The sequence below is a fragment of the Charadrius vociferus genome, unplaced genomic scaffold, assembly GCF_000708025.1.
Source record: "Charadrius vociferus isolate BGI_N301 unplaced genomic scaffold, ASM70802v2 scaffold407, whole genome shotgun sequence".
NCBI classification, from domain to species: Eukaryota; Metazoa; Chordata; class Aves; order Charadriiformes; family Charadriidae; genus Charadrius; species Charadrius vociferus.
Window position 1 is genome coordinate 458227 of NW_009649852.1, and position 6317 is coordinate 464543.

Here is a 6317-nt window from a genome sequence, read left to right on the forward strand (position 1 = left end):
GTTCAAGGCCAGGGTGGACGGGGCTTGGAGCCACCTGGGCTGGTGGAAGGTGTCCCTGCCCAGGGCATGGGGGTTGGAACTAGATGATCTTCAAGGTCCCTTCCAACCCAAACCATTCTATGAAATTCTCTGGACTTAATCCACGAATTGCAGCAATCACCAAGCCGTTACCCAAAGCACAGAAGTGTGACCCACCAGCCAGACTCCATCGTAATCCTGGCCCATTACCTCCATTAAATCTGATAAATTGTTGGCAGCGTTTTAGTGGCTGTTCACAAATGGGTCCATCACTCTGACACTTTCCTTTGGGCATCTGCCCTGGTAAATAAGATTTTGCTTCACTGCCTGGATTCACTTAAAGGACTTTAAGCACATTAGTAAATAATTTAGACTTCCTTTAAAAACAGGAAATGAAATAAGGACACTCGGTGTGCTATTTCGCTGCAAATTGTTCAGCTCTTTACTATTTAATGAACCGACTGGCTGCTAACAGAGGTCATTCCAGCAGCTCACACCCCGGCCCTATGGCTTTGTGCAAGGTACGTAAATTGAAACTTTAATGGGCAGTTCGAGGCCAGCAGTTTGCCCTGGTAGCATCACTTGAAACCCATCAGCTTAAGTAAGTGATTCTTAATCAGCTTTCGAGCTCCAGGAAATAAGCAGAGGGCAGGAGGTGGCTGTTTTCCCCTGCATACCGCATTTTTACAATGATTTATGGGTGCATCTCTATCAGACACACTGAGATAAGGCAGGTCGCAAAGGCTGTTACCTGCTCTTTCATGCACTCCCCGAAATGGCAGCTCATGGTTTAACGGCGCACCATGGTTACATGACACAGGAGGACTTGGAGAGTGCAGGAGAGCTCAGGACTCCGTTGAGATGGATGTGGGTGTGAATATATGCATTCAGTGTGGGCAGAAAAGCAGGGGGAAAAGGGTTCGCTTTTTCCTCTTTGGCCTGCAAGCAAGGAACAGCGCAGGTGCTCTGCGCCCCACCCCAGCACGAACCCCGCAGGAGGCACTTTTGCTGCTTTATATTGAAAAAAGTGGAGAGTGGGACAGTGCCATGGTGCCAAGATTCAGACTCCTCGGTTCCTGCCGCTGCTTTTTGCCCAAACCCACAGCAGCACACGGTGCCTGCTCTCGGCAGTGTCGTCTGGAGCGCCGGGGCGGCTGTAACGACAGATGTTCATGCCTCATTAGCTCACCTGGACAAAGCCTCTCAAGCTGATGGTGCTCACAGCCATGAGCAGTGTCGGGCGATGAGGGCTCTTCCTGCTGCTGCTGTGTTTCTTCCACTACCTCTTCACACGGCTTTTGATTTTCTGCTGGGAAGGTGGTCCTCGAGGGAACTAATACTAATGCCCCACGGCACAGAGTGAAAAACCACAGCCTGAAGCCTTGATGTGCCTTCTCCCCACCGTGCTGCTACCTGCAGCCTTAAGCTCCTTTCTGTGCTACGTAATGAGGTGATTAAAAGCAATAATTACAGCAGGAGAAATACAGCACCAGAAAATTGCACCCCTTTTATATTTTTCACAAAGACATCGCGCCACATCGGAGACTAACTGCCGAGGAGCTTTTTCTCCTGCCAGCAAACATTTCCTAACAGTCCAGAGGCCCAAATATCGTGGTGGGATCCCTGAGTGTTGCACGCAAGTGCTTTCCCTCTTGCAGAGGGGTGGAGGAGAATGTCTGGCTGATGTCTCTAATGCACTTGTGGGCACACAGGTCTCTCTCCCCTGGGCTCTGAGCAGTGGTACATGTTTTCCATATGTTCCTGGTGCACCTGTACCCCCTACGATGGAAATGGCACTTATTTCACTGTTGTGAAAGGGGACAGGCAAGAGAATCATAGAATGGTTTGGGTTGGAAGGGCCTTTAAGGATCATCTCATTCCAACCCCCCCTGCCCTGGGCAGGGACACCTCCCACCAGCCCAGGTTGCTCCAAGCCCCATCCAACCTGGCCTTGAACATCTCCAGGGATGGGGCAGCCACAGCTTCTCGGGGCAACCTGCCCCAGGGGCTCACCACCCTCACAGTGAAACATTTCTTCCTAACATCTCATCTCAGTCTCCCCTCTTTCCATTTAAAACTGTTCCCCCTCATCCTATCACTCCACCCCCTGATCTAGAGTCCTTCCCCAGCTCTTCTGGAGCCCCTTTAGGCACTGGAAGGGGCTCTGAGGTCTCCCCTTTTTCGCCTTCTCTTCTCCAGGCTGAACCCCCCCAACTCTCCCAGCCTGTCCTCCCAGCAGAGGGGCTCCAGCCCTCCCAGCAGCTCCGGGGCCTCCTCTGGCCCCGCTCCACCAGGTCCATGTCTCTCCTGTGCTGAGGCCCCCGAGCTGGAGGCAGCACTGCAGGGGGGTCTCCCCAGAGCAGAGCGCAGCAGAGGGGCACAATCCCCCCTCGCCCTGCTGGCCACGCTGCTGGGGATGCAGCCCGGGATGCCGGGGGCTCGCTGGGCTGTGAAGAAGAGCATATACAGAACTGCAGCAGTTCAGTGGAGGAGAGGACACAGGTGCCTCATCCACTGCACCCATGTTTCGTTCCCCACCCCTCCCCACATGCACCCCATCACTGACTGCAATCAGCTCAGCCTGTATTACTGCCTTTTTCTCTCAAACAGGAATCATGCTCCTGTTATTCCTCACCGCCGGCAGCCATATGGCCTAACACAAATCCCTGTCTCTGCTGGTCTTCACCCAAAGTTTGGGAAACAGTGCATAAGAGCACAGGTTTATAAATACACTTTTAAAATACCTTCCCCCGCCCCAGCTTCTGGTAATGGAAAATGTCAGCATTGGCCCCAGCTCCAACGGGAGAATCGCAGAACGCCCGCTGACATCCCATGCTGGCGCTGCGTCATTTGGGAACGGATCACGAGCTCGCCCCGGTTCTGGGCTCAGTGTGTGGCACCGGCGAGCAGAGCCTTGGCAGGCGGCTCAGGGGCATCCGTGCCAACATGCACACTGAGCACTGGATCCCACTGCGACCGCAGGCATCAGATGGGAGCGCGAATATCAGGTTTTGAGTGGTTTAACTGGCTTCATTTTTTTTTTTTCCCCCTCTCTTTCTAGTGCAAAGCAAAGCATTTGGCACAGCTCTGCAGAGCTGCTTCTCTGAGGAGCACAGATCCATCGGGTTTCTCCACCTGCCTTCCTCCTGCATCGCCTTCCTCCTTGGTGATGCTCATGCAACCTGGGATGTGGCCATGATCAAACAGTCGCTGTGGACCTGGCAGTGCCGCTATGGGGCCCTTTGCAATCCTTCCCTCCTTTACCTGCAGCCCTCCACGGGCAGCCAAACGCAGTCAGCAACTTCTACAGCAGCTGCCTGGCCAGGGCTGCAGATTAGCACCACATTGCGCTCACACCTGTGAAGCCCTTGCTGGCCACAGACTCACAAAAACATTCCTTATTTTCACACTATTATCATAGAATCATAGAATGGTTTAGGTTGGAAAGGACCTTGAAGATCATCGAGTTCCAACCCCCCTGCCCTGGGCAGGGACACCTCCCACCAGACCAGGTTGTCCAAGGCCACATCCAGCCTGGCCTTGAACACCTCCAGGGATGGGGCCTCAGCAACCTCTCTGGGCAACCTGTTCCAGTGCCTCACCACTCTTAAAGTGAAAAACTTCTTCCTAATGTTTAATCTAAACCTGCCCTCTTCCAGTTTATAGCCATTCCCCCTCGTCCTGTCACTACATGCCCCAGTAAAGTCCTTCCCCAGCTCTCCTGTAGGTCACCTTTAGGGACTGGAAGGTGGCAATAATGTCTCCCCAGAGCCTTCTCTTCTCCAGGCTGAACAGCCCCAACTCTCTCAGCCTTTCCTCATAGGAGAGGTGCTCCATCCCTCGGATCATCCTCGTGGCTCTCCTCTGGACACGCTCCAACAGGTCCATGTCCTTCTTATGTTGGGGACTCCAGAGCTGGATGCAGTACTCCAGGTGGGGTCTCACGAGAGTGGAGTAGAGGGGCAGAATCCCCCCCCTCGCCCTGCTGGCCACACTTCTCCTGATGCAGCCCAGGATGCGGTTGGCCTTCTGGGCTGCGATCGCACATTGCTGACTCATGTTGAGCTTCTGGTCAATCAGCAATTATGGTCGAATGACAAACCCCCGAATAAAACTACAGCCATATGAACAGCCTGTGTATAGCGAGGCCATCAAACACCAGACACTGAGGCTGGGTGACATTAACTTTGCCACACTCAAACAATTTAAGTGCCGGTTCAGTTTCTCTATAATCACGCAACACCTATGCTCAACATTGCCCTCATCTCTGGAGCAGGCGTGCAGCCGCCTCCCACAGGATGTGCTGATTAAGAGATCTGAAATCTGTTACGCTGCAGAATGATAAAGATTTTGGAGGGTTTTTATGGGAGTCTGGAGATTTGAAGGACGTAGGATTTTCCCTACTCAGGAGAGCGAGAGAGGAGCAGTGCTCATCTCCGCCTGGTTGCAATGCAGAGAACGAAAGCAAAACTGAGGGTGAAAGCTTCCAGGTGGTGAGCGATAACACGCAAGGCCTGAAAGGGACAGAAATCAGCAACATTTGCTCTGTCTCTGAGACTTTGCACTTCTCCGTGGAGCCGTCCTTCTGGGAGGGTGACACCTTCAACACATTTTAAGGGAACTGGAGGCAAGTACCAGTGAAGTGACTTGATATGGCTGCAGCAGGAGTCAGCAGGGCAGGGCTTGACGCCCTGGTCCCAGAGCTGCACTTCAAAAGATTTCAGCTGTGTCGCCTCCCTGGTTGGGCTAGGGGAAGGAAAACTACTTTGCAATGCAGAGAATGAAGATGAAGGCATCAAAGAAGCAGCATCCTTACTTGTAACCCAACAGCAGTGCTCCTCGGGGAGGCTTTCTGATCCAGCGCTCGTTGACCTCCATCCTGCAGTTCCTTCTAATGGCCGTTGGCGAGACGACAGACTGAGTACTAATGGGGCAAAACGCCCTCTGAAGTCCCATCGCCAGCTGAGTCTCGGGGTCCGAGCACGTCCTTCACAATACGTACCCCTGATGGTCGCAACCTGTGGTTTGCCAGGCTGCCGGCTCAGCGAACACCCCGGGGTCAGCCCCAGCCGCGGCGGGCAAGAACACTTCAGGCTCAGGGCCGGCGGCGTGGGAGCAGAGTGGGAGCTGTTCATGAGCAGCCTGGCAATAACCTGGTCCTTGTTTCGCCCTGCTCCCGCAGGCGATTCTCCACCCTCAAGAAACAGCAAGACAGCAGCTGCGATAAAACGGCTGTTAGTCTAAGCACAAGGTTATTTTCTAGGACATTAACCAGAGTCCTCAGGAGCCAGCTTGCAAGAGACCCACGAAGAGCGAAAAGACACCTGACCAGAATGCAAAAGCAGAGCCGCAAATTTAACACCTTTTTTCCCCTTTTTTTTTTATTCTTTTAAAAATAGCTTTAAAGAAAGGGTGAGCTCAAACCAGTGTTAGCAGTTTGAGTGGCTATTTGCTTTAGAAAACAAGCGGTTTCAGCAAAAATATCAAATGACTCCCATCCGGAAAGCTCTTATTTTCAGTATCTCAGCTATTCACATCTCTAAATAAAACATTCAAGCTGCAATACAACACAACTGTTTTGCAGGGGCTAATAAATAAATGAAAAGTATTTACCAAGCCTGCTATTCTGTAGGAATAATACCCCTAACATCCTAGAATTATCTCCATCTACGTCTGGCTAGGACTTCAAATCAATAAATCGTCTCCTCATCCTCGGATTAGCTCAGTCAGATAATTTTGAAAGCAGCGGCAGCAGTTCCCCGCTATTAGTCGTAACAGCTCTGCCAGCTGAATTAACATGAGATCCCCTCGTTATCCGAGAACAATCACGCTCTGCCAGTGTCCTTGGGTAATAATTCGCACTGACCTCGACAACAATTTGCGGTAGTCTGAGAATCGGCTGTGATGTGGGTTTCCTTTCCAGGAACATTAACTGCCTGGCATTTACTCTGCTCCCACCCAGCGTGGCTTTCCACTGCAAGAGCCGGGATGCGGTAACATCAGTGGAGAGAAGCAGCGCTGATTTACGGTGCAGGGAGACCTGGCCTTGCAAAGCCAACGGCTATCACAAGCCAACTAGTGTGAGGCATTCGAGAGATGAGAGCAGGGTTAAAGGAGATCGCAACAGTAGATTTACCGGTCCAGCCACCTCTCTCCTCTGCTGCAGTCCCTCAAATTTCACTCTGAGCAAGGAATTCAGCGCTCCCTCTTTCAATCTTACAGCCGTGCAGCTCCTACGGCCGTGTCCTGCATTGCAGTGGGCTTCCACTACAGATCTGTGCAGGCTTTTCACCAGGGCG